The sequence below is a fragment of the Gavialis gangeticus genome, unplaced genomic scaffold (assembly GCF_001723915.1).
Source record: "Gavialis gangeticus isolate Ggan-Ray unplaced genomic scaffold, GavGan_comp1, whole genome shotgun sequence".
Lineage (NCBI taxonomy): Eukaryota > Metazoa > Chordata > Crocodylia > Gavialidae > Gavialis > Gavialis gangeticus.
In genome coordinates, this window is record NW_017729000.1 from 16,711,982 (window position 1) to 16,727,906 (window position 15,925).

General features: G+C 47.0%; 1 protein-coding gene and 1 long non-coding RNA gene across 5 annotated transcripts in view; one reads left to right on the plus strand and one right to left on the minus strand.

The window, feature by feature from the left end:
• FGF1 (fibroblast growth factor 1) overlaps nt 1–15,925 on the minus strand; it is a 117,385-nt gene that overhangs the window by 54,707 nt on the left and 46,753 nt on the right. For 2 of the 4 annotated variants that reach the window (XM_019506360.1, XM_019506357.1), the window contains exons 2-3: nt 6,836–7,053; nt 3,587–3,898 (exon numbers count right to left, since the gene is read on the minus strand). The gene's annotated coding sequence lies outside the window, so the exon portion shown is untranslated. The remainder of the gene's footprint in view (nt 1–3,586; nt 3,899–6,835; nt 7,054–15,925) is intronic. The other 2 variants (XM_019506358.1, XM_019506361.1) reach the window with 2 other exon arrangements.
• The window catches only part of LOC109289996, a 71,026-nt gene that overhangs the window by 39,810 nt on the left and 15,291 nt on the right, over nt 1–15,925 (plus strand). The window lies entirely within an intron of this gene.

Sequence of the window (15,925 nt, forward strand, 5' to 3'; positions counted from 1 at the left end):
GACCTCCTGCACTGCAGGAGCCGGGGGCAGCCAGGTCCTCTGTGCAGATGCATCTCTGGCTGGGTCCCCCGCGCATCGCAGCCCATGAGACAGGACAGCAAGAGCGGCCTTCCCCAGAAGGCATGAGCCCCTTCCTCTGCTTCAGCTTTTAGGGGGGAGAAATGCAACCAGTCTCTAGCTGCATTACTACACTACAACAGAAATTATACCCCAGGGCATTTGGCACCAAACTCAAGCAAACAAAGTGGAGGCAGCCTCATCCTGAATACCAGAGGCTCTGATTAAATGCACACCGCTTCACACAGACAAATAGTATTAGCGATGGCTGACCTAACCCTCTTTCAAATTGCATTCAAAGGCAAATTCTGTTTATCCCTTCCCTCTCTTCTCAGTGGTCCCTTCACTCCTGTTTCAGAGTGGACCAATTTGCTCCCTCCCTTTTCTGAGGGAACTCCGCTTCCCCTCTTGCTTATGAAATCATAAATATCTCAGAGGGGAGCATGGTTTCTAGTCCCTGCAGTGAGCATATAGAACAAGTTATAATTTTGAAGGCTTTGGATCCCAGCAATGGGTACTGGCTAGCAATCTAGGTGGTAAAATTACAGTTACAGTAATGTGAATAAAAGAATCGAGTTGGAAGCATAATGAGAACCGTGGAAAGTGGGTGGGAGACCTAGGAGGACTTGTTCCACCATCTCTCTTGCACTTTACAGGAACTTTGCAAGCCTCCCTGTCTGTATTATCCAGTGAATTAAAAGCCCAATTCAAGAAACAGAGGAAGGGCAGGCTCAGCTCTCAGCACCTCGGTTTCCTTCATCAAAGAACCCAGAAGCAGGAAGAGAGTACATGGCTGATGGGGAATAAAATGGAAAGAGCTGAAGCCAGCTGCATAATGAACTGCTTCGTTCGGGAGGAAGATCAAGGGCTCAGGAGTGGGAGGAAGGCCAGCGTCCATTTGGGGAGGCTGGGAAGGAGAGTCTGTCCCATGGGCTGGGGTGGAGCTGTGAATGAAGGTCTGTCCAGCAGGCTGCCTTAGTTCTGTGTTGGCTGGAGGTTTTGGTGGATCAAAATTTCATTTAGATTTAATCTGCCCCACAAATACAGTGTGCATCCTGAACGGCTGGATCAGTTACTTGTGCGCCCGGAGGAAATGGAACCAGCCCAAATATTACAGGAAAAACAATTAAACATTGTGCTGCCTTATCATCACCAAGCCCTTTGAAACCAATTAAACTTTAGACCTCTGTTTGCACAAATCTTTCCATAAAACCTGTGTACTCTCATATGTTATGAGGCTTCCACCCACACTTGCCAAGATGCTCTGATGGAGCCTAGTCATCATTACAAGGTCTTTCATCAGCCTTAGGATACTAGGGGTGGCCAATGAGATGGTTGGGTAGGGGACTTCACAGTCCAAATTCTGCTAAATTTTGCAACTAAACAGAAGTGCACGGGGAAATCTTTGTACCTCCCTGCTGGAGAAGGAGGAGGTCCCAGAGCTCGAGCTGAAGGGTTGTGTGAAATTGCTATCAGAGGAAATAAGTGTTTCAAGGGACAGGTGTCAAGATAAGCCTGGGGCCTGTTAGCAAATTGTGGTGTGTACTTACATAGGGTGGTCTGTGTTGCTAGCTTTATTGCTTGGGTGTTGATAGCATTGTAGTCAAGGCAGCCCAGAGCACACTGTGAAACTGCAAAAGTCTCTCAAGAAGCTGGATGAATACTTGAGCAGTCAATGCTGAGCTCTGTACTACTAAGGATACATTTCTGCTGTTGCTGCAGTGACTTGTGGCCCGGGCTGGTGAAATGCAGAAGTAAATCTAGTTTTTCTCCCTTCTTCAGGCTTCCATCTTTCCATCCTGTCCCATTCTACCCAGTCTCATTGCTATCCTAGTCTTCCCATTCCTGCCTTACGTATTCTCTCTGTTCCTCATGACCCTTTCATAGCTGTCCTTTTCTCTTCTGTCCACCCATGTCATGTCCTTCCTCTGTTTTCTGCTGCGATATCTCCACCTGTGGCCTTCAGCGATTATTCCATGTTGTCTATGCCCACTACAGACTTGCTTCCTTCCACCTTCATTCTGGGACACAGGGCAGTACAGTAGAAAATCCATCTGTGTTATTAATTTCCTTGGGCCTTGGTTGTGGCTTACTACTGCCCTACTGCACAGGTGAGCCTCTATAGCTCTGTCCCCACAATACACCTGCTGGCTATAAATGTAACCCCTGCACTCTCTGGAGTGTAGTGACTGCTGCCTGGCAGCCTGCTCTGCAGCACAAGCTACTCCAGAGTGGGCAGAAAGAAGCAGCCAGCACAGTCTGCGCATGTCTAAAGGGACAGCCTTTTGCTTAAGGTTAGTGGTTGAAGCATCAGGGCCAAAAGGGAAGATAAGTGCACAGCATCCCTGCTCAGGTGCGAATTGCAGAAGTGCTTAAGTGAAATATCAGTGGTTTTCAGTCAAGGTAATTTGGGTAAATGTGATATCTTTTATTAGACCAATTGAATAGTTGGAAAAAATGTTCTTTTTGCAAGCTTTTGGGCAGAGGCTGAAAACAAGTTTTCAGTAGAACTTGGCCTTCTAAATAGAGCTGGGTAGGAATTTTCCAATGAAGCATTTTTTTTCAAAACTAAGATGTATTGCAGAGACACTCAATTTAAACACTTTTCTTGCTTTGCAGCTGGAAGACGTGTCTCCTTTTTATTTTTTGGTTTAAATAGAGGTTTAGGTTTTTTTAATTAAAAAATGTAAGTTGCTTTGCAGTAAAAACACTGTAATTAAAAACCCTAAAAATATGATTGAAATATTTTCATTTTAACAGCATTTTTCAGTTCTTCAATTACAAAAATGTTCCAGATTTTGCTTTCTGATCCCAAATACAATGGGAACATTTCTCCAAACCTCAAAAATGTTCCTGTGTTGGGAAAACCATTTCCTTCCCATTTCCACTTCTAGCTGGCTTAAATACTTTCAAAAATCCCACTATGAAGCTTCAATCTGGTCCTTATTATTGAACCAGGGTGGTGGGGAGTGACTTACTGGTATAAGCATCATATATGAAATACAGTGACTCACAGGAGCCACTTGTAGACATCCGGACAAGATCAACTTTCCTCCTCCTGGGCTACATAAACTTCCTTCCCTACAGCCTACTGTGCATGTGGCTTGCAGATAAGACCTAAGAAGCCAAGGACCTGCTTGCTCTATGTGGATTTTAGAAGTCCCCAGGCACGTTTCTGAAAGGCTGCCACAGCATTTTGGGCCAAAATTCCCCTCCCGCTTTGTAAAGCAGAGTACTGCCTGGGCCATGCATGCCAGATGGCTACGTCCATCTCATCTGCGCAGGCTTTGGGAAGACACGTACTGCAGAGTGGAGAGCGAGGAGGAGGATGCTGTGGGCCTCAGTCCCTGCCACTCCTCACACCCAGCTGGAAAAGGTGGCTCTGGGCGGTTGCAAATTGCATCATGTCTGTATCCCGCATCACAGCATATCCTGCTGTTACGTCCCTCCCCGTCCACCTCCTCCCCGTTCCCCCTGTCACACCCCTAGCCTCTGGCCTTGCCTCTCATGTCGGAGGACAAGCGCTTACCTACAGATCAGGGCTGCAGAAGAGATGCGGCCGGCAGTGCAGGGGATCAGGCAGGAAAATCCTCTGCCGCTGCAGTGGGAGCAGTGAAAGGGTGTTGTGTGGTTTCAGCCGCGGCTGCCGCTCTCCCTCTGGGCTCTCCTACTCCCTCTCTGTTACTGCAGGTCTGTCTGAGGGGAGGTGACGAGCTGTGACATGCACCTCGGGTTGTTGAAATCATTCCAGACAGGCGCTGGCTGGGAAGCCACAATGCTCTGTATGAGCTGGAGGCAGGTTGGGTTGTAGCACAGCCCCAGCTCCTCTCAGCCTCAGGGCCTGGTTTTATTAATAGAAAGTGGTAACCGTTCTCTGCCCCCTAATGCCACAAGCCGACACAGAGCTTAAAAATAAACACGAGATGATCACTTGCCAGACAGCAGGGACCACAAAACGGGAGCGGGTGGCTAGTTTGATCTTCAGGCAAAGCCACCGGCAGTCAATCAGTGCTGCAGCAAGACATGAGCAAATCACGTTTGAATGGTTTTGTTTTGGGCAGAAGGTGAAAATGGATGGACCACTGGCCTAAGCCTAGCAGGCTGGGGTTTATTTTGAGATGGCCATTGCCAAGGAAACGGTGGATTGTGGTGAAATGGGATCAGAGAAGCTACTGGAGGAATAGGAGTGTTTCTTTTATTTTCCCTCCCCCACTCATGGCTCTAGGACATTTTTTTAATGTTTGTGTAACAGGGTGATGTTTCTAACCAGGGTCATATTCCAGATTCATTTGTCTGTGTGCCTGCATCCGGGCAGCCCCTTTGGGTAGAATAAGCCTGGATAACCAGTCCCTTACACTGAGGCTGAATGAGAAGCTAGCCTGCAAAGGTATGCAGTCACCAAGTGTGTTTGCCTGAGGTGGGGTTTTATTCCCTGCTTCAAGTAGCTAAAGTGTCAGAAAATGAGAGGGGATTCTAGCCAAGAAAATGAGGAGGTGATGGAGACTGGTCACTCCAAAGTTAATAATGCTACCTATGAATTAGGGATAGGTCAAGAGAGGTGGAACTTGGCAAAGCAGCCAGGAATTTGGATGCTTCCCTGCATTTTGCTGCCCAACACATTTAGCTGGAAATCCCAAAGCTGCAGTATGTCAGGTCCCACCAGAAGTTGGGAATAAGCTGTCTTTGCTAAGGAAAAAAAGATGTGCTAACACGCATAACGCACTCTAGTATAGACGTGGCAAGCTGTAGTTTTAACAGCTTTTGGCTGACATAGGGGTTTCAGCTAGCTAACAAGTGATGGATTTATAGTTTTGTCTCATTTATGCCAGGATTTTAACGTGTTGGTTAAAAAGTGTTAGGACATTTTAAACAAGTATTAACTTTTATTCCTAGTATAAATATGGCCTGTGTATTTGGAAAGCCAATCCTAGGTGGAAATAAATTGAGGCTTTGTTTCTAGGTGGTTTTAGTTAAACAGCAGCAAATTCAAAATGTTAAAAATTACGTTAGTGCCCAGTGTAAACAGCGCTTAGCACTCAGAAAACTGGATTGCTCAAACGCTAGGCCTTGATAGCAAATGGAAATTCACCTTTTTCTTACTCTAGGCAGGGCTTCACAGGGCTTCGTTGCTTCTCATTTCAACCAAAAATTGGAAAAGAAAAAAAAAATGGCTAGCCAAACATTTCAAACCTCCAGCAAAAAATTGGAGTTGATTTTGGTTCTCAAACTGGCTCCGGGATTGGAAAGTCCCTCCATTTAATTATCTGAAGGAGAGTTAATCTCTCCCTCAACCTCCAGGGCCTGATTCATGATTTCTCAGGATTTAAAAGCTGCTTTCCCTGCCCTGGCACCTGTTCATCTGTCCAGCTAGCTCTTAACTTCATCTTCCATGGGTTATAAGTCAATTCCATGTGGCCAGCACAGGAATTGACTCAGTTTACGCAAAGGATGCGGAGTCCTTCACTTTGAACTAGAGACAAATACTGGAATCTTCTCAATTTTTATTCAGTTCTTATTATACCTCTGGGCTCCGCTGGGAGTTTTAGCAGACAGTTTTGGCTTTGGGATTTTGGTAAGTTAACATCTGTTTTGTCCCAAAGCATTCTGCATATATTAGGACTTCTGTACATGGTAGTCAAGTATCGTTTTTATGGTCCCTGAAATCCACTTGCCTCTGGGAAGGAGCACAAAAACTAATTTACCATCATGGGACAGTAGAGGAGAGGAAGATATTCACCAGCATGACGCCCTGAGCAGTATGTGTACAGTCCACTGGGGCACAAAGTAAGATCAGAAATAACTTGTCCAAAGCTTGGGATAATCATTTCACAAGAAATGATTCCCTCCCTTTCAGTATTGCCTTCCTGCTATCTGTCTGGACACATTATAAGATGCATATGTGTGTGCTTAAGAATTTGACATTTCACATTGTTCCCTTTAGCCTTCCCCATTCAGGCTTTGCCCTGGGCCCAGTGGATGAGTGCTTTGACCCTCCTTGGTGCTTCTTCCTCGGCTTCCATTGGCTTCAGTAATAAACTTTTCCTTCCCAGCTGCTTCATGTATCTTTCTGACATGCTCCTACACGAATACTTCTCAGCACTCCAGAAATACTCAATGCCCCATGGTTTTTTTATTGGACTTTCTGGAAATGCTGTAAATACTTAACTACAGAATCACTTTCTCTCCCTGAAGGAAGTAGTTAATAGGACTGCTTTCTCCCTTACTCGCACGCACACACACACAACGTAATCCTCTCCCCCAGCTTTCCTGTTTCCCACAAACAGATCAAGAAACAACAAGCAATGGCAGAGACTATTTAGTTTAAACTACATTTTCTGCAGGGCTCTTTACAGTAAGACATATGAGGTCCCCCACCTAATGGGATTTGGTTTCATATACTCCTTGGAGCTATAATGGATCAGCAAGTGTAATTCAGTCAGATACAACCTGGAAACAGAGCTGAAAGGGAGAAATCCCTCTTCTCCTTCTCTGTCTTAAAATCCCATCCTCTCACTGCAGTGGAGTAAGCCTGTCTCAGAACTTGAAGCAAAAGGATTGAAGAAGCCCTAATTGTTCCCACTGCAATACACACCCAAGCGAGCCTGCAAGCTTTGCTGGGCGGTTATTAGCCACAAGCACACATTGCAGCTCATTTGGGAGGTGGAGAAGCAAATGTAAAAGCCACCATTAAGCTTCCCTGCTGTGCCAAGGCACAACGTCTCATAGCAAACTCCGGTAGAGAATCCCTCCCAGCAAGCAGATGCCTTGTAGCACTCACCTGGCTGGCTCTGAGCTTCTTTCAGGCTGGCTTCTCCTTGGATCTGTGCACACTGCCGAAAAGTCAGTAGGAACAGCAGTGCTGGAGCGGCAGGAGGAAGGGAGTTTCTGCGGACCAAGGGAGTTTGCCTAAAGCAGGCCAAGCTGGTGACCCGCCGATGGGGAGGTCAGGCATGTTGGAATTGTGCTCTTTGTCCTTTGCTGAAGACCAGGAGGTTCCTAAAAGGGAAAACACATAGATTAGCTCTCAGAAAGGGCTCCATAGAAAAAGAGTATCACCTAGAACAGTGTTACATTTGGGTCTCTGGTGGGTCCCATTCACAACTGTAATCCATTACCAAGGCTTTGCAGGATGAGATGGGAACCTGAGGCAGAGAGGCCCCGGAAAGCTCAGGTCGTTGTACTGGCGCTTACATAGGACACACTAAGGAAATAAGGACAATCATTTGCTTTACTGTTTTTTTCCTCTCACGTGACTTCCATTTGGACTTGGCACAAAAGCTATTTTGGGGCTAGACTCAGACCCAGGTAAAAGGACAGGGATCTCATCCAGTCTGCCTCCCCCATGTGTTTGGAAGGCTCTGGGGAGCTCTGAAGGTCTGCCTTCCTAATAGGATTAAAAGGCTTTCTTAGGTGTGGTGTTCTTGCTGATTCCTCCCCATTGTCTGCTATAACTCTGCTGCAACAAATGCATTTCTCTTACCAGACAGCTTCACTGTGATCAGGGAGTGCTTGCAAGGTACACAACTGCAAATTCTCAAGTTGCTCTGAACTCATGGGTCTAAGGGTCACTGCATACCTGTCTGCTAGCAATCTAGTTCCCTGTGCATTCTTTGTCTACAGCCTCTAGTGCGGGGCTGTCAGGCTCAGGTAAAGTTACAAGACTGACTGAGTTCTCATCAACATTATTAGACTGTTTTTTAAACTAGTTTCACCCAAAGAAATACAGTCTGGAAGAATGGATAGGCTGAGGGAGGGTACAATCATGCTAGCTCATTGCAGCAGCCTTAAGAATGGATGTCAGAGGCTTGATCCTGCAAAGTGCTCATCATCAACAATTTCTGCTGACCTGAGTAGAGGATACAGAGAGCATGGGCTGAACTTTCTATGGAGCTCTGCACAGCAGCCAAGGGCAAGTATCTCACAGGTAGGCCCTGGGGAGGCTGAGAGACTTGTCAAACACTGGCACCTGCAGTCTAACAGGCAGTATTGCTGCTCTCCTTAATCAGACCTGGTTGCTGCCTAACTTGCCTGGGCTGGGAGCTAAAGCTAGGCAGGCACCAGGGGACACAGAGGTGAGAGAAAACTGATAAAGAATTTTTTTGCAAAAATCTATTTGGTCTAATAAAAGATATCACCTCTACCATGAGTTCCGATTTCTGATAGACATCAAGAGCTTTTAAAGACAGGGAGACCTTCAGAAGTGGTGTTGGTGAAATTCTTGCTTGTGCAGACCCATAAGTCAGCAATTCCCAACCTTTTTTATCCTGCGGACTGGCAAGCTCATTCAAAGAATTTTCATAGTTTCATAGTTTCAAGGGTCGGAAGGGACCTGAGCAGATCATCTAGTCCGACCCCCTGCCATGGCAGAAAGAGCACTGGGGTCAAATGACCCCAGTAAGGTGGTCGTCCAACCTCCTCTTAAAAACCCCCAGGGTGGGAGCCTGCACCACCTCACTTGGAAGCTGGTTCCAGACCCTAGCCGCCCTGACCGTGAAGTAGCGCCTCCTGATGTCCAACTTAAACCTTCCCTCCGCCAGCTTGTGACCATTGTTCCTGGTCACTCCTTGCGGCGCTCAGGGGAACAGGGACTCCCCCAGCGCCTGCTGATCCCCCCTAACCAGTTTATAACAGGCCACAAGATCCCCCCTCAGCCTTCTCTTTTGAAGGCTGAACAGGTTCAGGTCCCGCAACCTTTCCTCATAGGACCTACCCTGCTGTCCCTTGATCATACGAGTGGCCCTCCTCTGGACCCTCTCGATGCTGTCCACATCCCTCTTAAAGTGCGGCGCCCAGAACTGGACGCAGTACTCCAGCTGCGGCCTGAGCAGTGCCGCATAGAGGGGGAGGATCACCTCCTTGGACCTGCTCGAGATGCATCTGTGGATGCACGACAAGGTGCGGTTGGCCTTCCTAGCCGCCTCCCCACATTGCCGACTCATGTTCATCTTGGAGTCAATAATGACTCCCAGATCCTTTTCTGGACCAGTGGACCAGGTATAGAAACCAACTACTTTACATATTTAAATATGTAAATCTTTACATTTGTACCTGGGTGCGGGTTGGGGCACCACAGCCGAGGACATGGGAGTTCCTGCAGGGCAGTGGCCTGAGTGGGGGACCCAGCTGGGGCTGCCCTGGAAGAAGGGGCTCTGCTGCCTACCCTACTAGCAAGCAGCAGAGCTGCCTCCCTGCCCTCTGCCCTGGGTATTTCCCCACCCACGTCCCCAACTCCTGCCCAGCTGGGAGTCCTGCCCAGCCCAGTGTGAGCCCCAGTGCCTGCTGCGTGGAGCTTTAACCCCATGTGTGGCTGCCGGCGGCAGAAGCCGCTCTCCCAAGCGGACAGATGGGGGGCTTATGCCACGACCCAGCAGCCAACCCTTTGCGGCCTGGTACTGGGCCATGGCCTGGTAGTTGGGAACCTGTGTCATAAATGGTCAGACAGGAGCAGGGAGAGGCAGGGAGCTGCGAGGAGACCAAAACAGGGTTCACATGCAACAGTCTTCCCTAGCAGGTTACAAGGAAATTCAGACTGCCCCCTCTCCATTTCTTCCTGTGACTGAGCCCAGCCATCCACACACAGACTCACACCCACCCCTTCCCTTTTTCTCATTTTATGCTCCCAGTCCTCTTCTTCCCCAGAAAGGTGCATGCTTTTCCCACCCCTCCCACATACATATGCATTTCCCACCCATCCCTCCTCTCTCACTCACACCCATATCCATTACTAATTTATTAGTAGTAAACGTTTGTATTAGGGGAGGGTTGAAAGTGCCTATTGCTCTGGGCACTGTACAAACACAAAAGAGAGACTGTTCTCTGAAGGGCTTGGGACAGGGATACCAAGTACAAGCAAATGAACCTGATGAAGCTTTTATATGGATATTTTTGTTTAGTGGGAAAGAGCAGGGCATAAGGGAGACACCTGCCCAACTGCCTGTCGGTCTGCCTGCCTGTTTCTAATACATATACTGCTGCTCCCCTTCTCCCCTCATCTTTCTCCCAGGCACACATACTCTTATGGGGCAGCAAATAAGGGAAGGAAGAAAGCAAGAAGGGAAAAGGGAGAGAAATAGGAAAGCACAATGCTGGGGATTTGGAGGCTCTCGGTACCTGGTGCACAGCTGGTGAAGGGAAGACAGGAGCTGGGTTGGAGGCCAGGGAGGTGGCAGAGCACCAAGCCAAAGGGAGGAGTTCCTATCGGGAGCAGAACTGCTGGGGGCGTCTGTCAGGAACAAGGGAGGGGAGTGGGAGGATCTGTCCCCAATACAGAATTCGACCCTGGCTCCACCAGGTCAGCAGGGGAGTGCACCTGTCCAGTACAGCATACATCCCATTCATGGCTGAAGTGCACATGCAGCAGCCTCCATGGGATTAAAATATCAGCAGCTATGTTCACATCTGAATCTGCTGGTATCCACAGCGTGCCTCTGCTCTCAAAGGTTTATTGATATTATTATTATTTGCATTTCAGTAGTTCTCAGGGGCCCAAACTAAGACCACTACCCCATTAGTCCATGCATGCATATATTCAACACCTGCCCCAGTGTGAATATGGCTTCCTAAAACCTCAGTTTAATACCAGATCAATTAAATGGACAGTGCTAATATCCAGTTTCTGAGGTAAAACAGGGGCTAGCATACGGGTTGTTTCTTGCATTCTGGAAATAGCCTATAAAATAATGATTTGAAAACACAAATGGAAAAGTTTTCCAGTTGTTATTCTCTTTTTAGAAATGGATCAGGATATCATACTCTGATTGAATCGACTCTGCCTGTGTATTCAGCTATTTTACCACAAGAGGGATCCCTCTGCCTGTCTGCTGCCTTTTTGCTGGGGAAGTGCTCCAAAAACACCCTGGTTGAATGAGATTCCTTAAATGTAACAGTTGATACTGATCATTTTCTACTGCGTTCCCACTAATGAAAAATCTCCATCTTCTTTTCAGGTGTGTTTTCATCACTGGATTCAGGGGGATCACACCGACTTTGCTTCCTGAAATATGAATAGCTGATAGGTCCTTAGTGCCTGTTAAATCTGGACATTGAAGCACCAGGCAAACCTGGGCTAATGAAGCCTCGACACCCCAAAGAAGCCTTGTTTAGTGCAGTTTTGGAATCCCCCTGTGACATGTCTGGTAAGCATCTGTTTTACTTATGGAAAAATGAGACAAGAGATTGGTGATGTGCGATGACCCTGGCTGTAGAACAAGTCAGTAGCAGGGATGCCAATCCCATACCTACCTGCAGGAGAAAGGATGCGTCTACACATTGCCCTCCAGTGATGTAGCTACATGCTATGTTGCCGTGTGGCACGCTACAGCCACGTAGCAATCATGTGGGTCTATATGTGACTGCTAGTTATGTCGCTGTAGCGGCACACTCCCTGGTACAGCATGCTGCTACAGTGACAGCAGCAAAATCTACCCATGCACCACACGCATGGTGCAGTAACCACCCATATTGCGCTATGCTTTAGTACTTCCTCCAAAAGGAAGTACTAAAGCACAGCGCCATAGCAACATTGCCATACAGCGACATGTAGACATGCCCAAAGTGAATGGCTGACTCCTACCTCATTCCCTCTGAATTCCCCCCATCCCTTCCCACTCCCATCTTGGTTACTTTCTGTTACTTTGGGGAAATAATTGGCATCAAGGAGATTAAAATGATTATTGATAAATGAACAGTATAGCCTTACATCTTGAAAAACAAGACCAAGGAACTCCAGAGCTGCACCTTGCATGGCCAGGTCTCCTCTCTCCCTCCCTCCCCTTTCTGCTATTCACTTCAATATCGCTTCCTTGTTTAGAGCAACCTCTCCCATGGTTCCAGCAGCCGAACTGGACTATTGCTCCAAGTCCTGAAAGCTGGCATTGGCCTGAGAAATTCTCCGAAGCCAAGAGGTTTGGTTTGTATGGGGCTCTTTCCTCCCAATTCTCCACTCAAGACACTCCTAGGTGAATCATGGCAACAGCTCCTCGCTTACTTTTCAGGGCAAGTTGAATATTTCTACTTTTAATGTATAGTGTATGGGTCAAATTCAGCTCTCTTTTATACCCATCTAATTGCTGAGTATAAATCTTTGAAGTTCATGGGGCTCTGCCACTTCGCAGCTGCTGAACGCCTGGTTCCTTGGTTCTTGTACATACATTCCTATCATCAGTAGTTAAATAAGGGCAGGGTTGAGCTGTCTCCAATGTTTTGCAGGCAGGTAGGTACTTGGAAGAGTGTTGAGGCTGAGTGGGGAGTGGCAGGGAACAGGGATGTTTCTTATTAAGACACTCAAGTTCATTGTGAATCCTAGATCGTCATTCTGTAAACCATGCCTGTAGCAGAATAATGCTATTTGTCTTTCTTCATTATCCTGAGATTAGATTAGGCATTTTATAATACATGATGCATCTGAACATAAACTACAATGTCACTTGTATTAATGATCAACACCTCTCCCTTTCCTTTGCTGTGCAAGCACACTTTACTGTAAAATGGTGTCAGAGCACACACACATCATCACAACAAGATTACTGCATCATCCAGGAGCCAAGCATCTAGGGCCATAGCACGATGTTTGGCACACATCAGTCTGAGTCAGGGATCCTTATGCCTCCATGGTTCATTTACCAAATGCAGGTTGAATTCCCTAGTGACCAATCATAATTATCATCTAACTACTCTTGGAGGTGACTCTGGTCCCTTTTATGGCTCATAAAGCCACAAGGAACCGTTACGATCTGACCTGTTGAGCAGCATAGATCATAGGGCTGCCCTGAATTGCAATCTTTATTCATATCACACACATCTTCCCCCCACTCCCAAAACCAGCCTTCCAAAACTAGGGGACTTGGTTTTTCTTCCCTGGAATAGACGCATAGAGAAATTGAAGCAAGAAGACACTGCTGCAAATTATTGCCATGTTTCTCTCTCTGCCAGCCTCAGGGAAAGAGAGGGCAGATTTCACCCTTTGGGTCCAGAGCTATAGTGTTAACCATCTCACAGGCACAGTTGTTGCAGTCAGGATCCCCTGCAGTCAGCATTCAGCCATGCAAAAAACACTTTCTAACTTTCCAAAATAAGGTACATGTCTTATTTGGGGATGTGTAGTACGCAGAAAATAGGGTAATTCTTGTTTAGGCCAGATCATATATTTTAGAAAAACACCAATCTTGATTTAAAGATGGCTTGGGGGGCGGGGGGGATCCACCACACCCATAGGTTGAGATCCTCACTGTTAAACATTTTGCACCTTAATTGTAGTCTGAATTTGAGAAGCTTCAACTTCAGTCTGCCAGGGATCTTCTCGTATCTGTGTCTGCTGAACTGGAGATCCCAACATCTAAATTTAGTTTGCTGTTCAGATGCAGACCCTTTACCCTTCATTTTGATACATGAAATGGACTTTGCTCTTGGAGAGTTTCCCTGTAAGGCATGTTTTCCCATTACTTACATGGTTCTTCTCTGTCCCTTCTCCAAATTTTCATCATTCCTGAATTATAGAACCCAGAACTAGGCACAGTATTGGTCCAGAGTGGTTGCACTGATTTCAAAAAGGGAGATAACGTAATCCCCCTACTCCTGTGCAATATTCCCCTGTTTTATCTGTTCAAGGATCATATTAGCCCTTCTGGCCACAGCATTGTACAGGAATCCTGGGTTCAGCTGACTGACCCTGATTACGACTAAGACTTTTTCACTCAGTGTTTCCCAGAAGAGTGTTCCCCATAAGTGTGCCCTGCATTCTGTGCATCTAGGTGGATGGCATAACATTTAGTCACATTAACTTGCATACTGTTTTTTTTCACTTTTACTTACTGCACACTCAGTCTTAGTGTTGTGTGCATACTTCATCACTGATGAGTTGATGTCTTCATCCAGGTTATTTATAAAGATTCCTGCTAGATTTTGTTAGAAACACATCCACTCAGTCATTATTTCCCCTTTACATGGCAGCCAAATTTTGATTCAATTATTGTGTGGCCTGTTGATCCTATTGCATTGTTAGTTAAATGTTGTGTGGTTCCAAATCAAAAGCCTTACAAAAACTTGCTAAATCACCACTCTTACTTCTATCAATGAAGCTTGTAACAACAGCAGCAAAAATTTTGTCATTACACCACAAAATTTTGGAAGGCAGCTTGGCAGCATCTGCTTTTTTTCCCTTCAAAATCCATCATAGATGGGTAATTCTTTTTATTTCCCTCCTTTAATTCTTAGTTAATCAAGGTATGTATTGACTGTTCCACTGTTTTGTCTGAGGCTGATGTCAGGTAGACAGGCCTATAATGACCCAGTAGACTGGTGTTTATATTGAAGTTGTCAATAATTGACAATCACTGCCAAAAGGTAGAGTAGTGTGTGTATGTGTGTGTGTGTGTACATCTTCATTTGTTTACATTAAAAAAAGTTAGCTTTGTTAGTAACCAGGGATGTGAAAGGTTAAACAATTAATTGTTTAACCAGTAAGCCCAGTGATAACCAGTTATAGCTTACTGTTTATTATTTAGCATGGCACTGGGCACAGTCTGGCAGGGAAGGGAAGCCATGTGGTGCCCCATCAGGAATTGGCAGGTAGCAGGGCAGGCAGGAAGGAGGGAGGAAGGGAGGGAAGAAGAAGGGAGGAGAGGATGGGGAGGGGTAGTATTATCTAAAGTTATGCTCTGCAGACCTCAGTGCAACTGCTTGCAGCCTCCCTGCCACCTGCCATGATCAGCCCAGACTCTGGGCAGGCCCCTGCCACCCATCCACAGAGCTCAGGTTGCTCACGGCAGGCAGCAAGGAGGCTGCAAGTGGCTGCACTGGGGCTCATGAAGCCTACCTATTAGGTACTTGTCCCCCATCTTTCCCCCCTGCCTCTTACTCTGCTGAGTGTTGCCACACTGATTAATTGTTTAACTGTTGTAATTACTGTGCCAGGAGGCCCCTGCCACTTTAACAGTATGCCCGTTAGGGCTGAAGCAGTCTGCAGGTGTGGCCTGGGCTGAGTGCAGTCAACTGACCCAGGAGGAGGGCTGGGCTTAGGGAGGATATAATCCTTGAGATAAACCAGCAGGAACAGCTTGGAGCCTGCTAAGAGAACACCACCTCAGCGGGGTGGCTGCAGCTTCAGAAGGTCAACAAGGAGGGTAACACCTAAAGCAGTCTGGAGGTTTGGGTGGGAACTAAGGGGAGGAAGAGGTTCCTAGCTACCCAGCGTGGGGTCCAGACTCCAGACTGAGAGGCTAGGACCAGGAGGGTCTAGGAACCCCAGAGAAGGGGCTAAATTAGCAGTTCCCAACCTCGGGTCGCAACCCAAATGAGGGTCACAGGGGTAATGACAGCAGTGCTGCACACAAAGGATGAGCCACACTGCATGCCAGGAGCTCCCCTGCCTCTGGGCTGCCGCACTCCACTTCCAGCAGTGGGTCGCCGCCATAAAAAGGTTGGGAACCACTGGGCTAAGTGAATAGAGCATCGAGGAGGATGCCATCCATAAGGCATGGGGCACAGTGTAGGGACAGAATGGGGCCATGCAATTAGCTCATAAGGCAGGGACCACAGGCACGTGGTGGTCATTTGAGAGAGCAATTTAGGGGCAGCCTCCCTCCTACAAAAGTAGAAGACACCAAGCATGGCAGGCAACTGAAGGGGTGATTGCCCACAAAGTGAGGGCTGAAGGGAGTCTGGGGGCTTCACAGCTACCCCTGGAAGGACACCCTGTCACAATTATAACAGATTAAATGGATATTTTTAAAATCAGCATTTATGTTTGGAAACTCTTTGAGAAGATCATCAAGGAGCACATTTGTGATGGGCCGGCATCAGAAATGATGCTCAGGGGCAATCAGCATGGATTTATTAGGGGGAGATCATGTCAGACCAACCTGATTGCCTT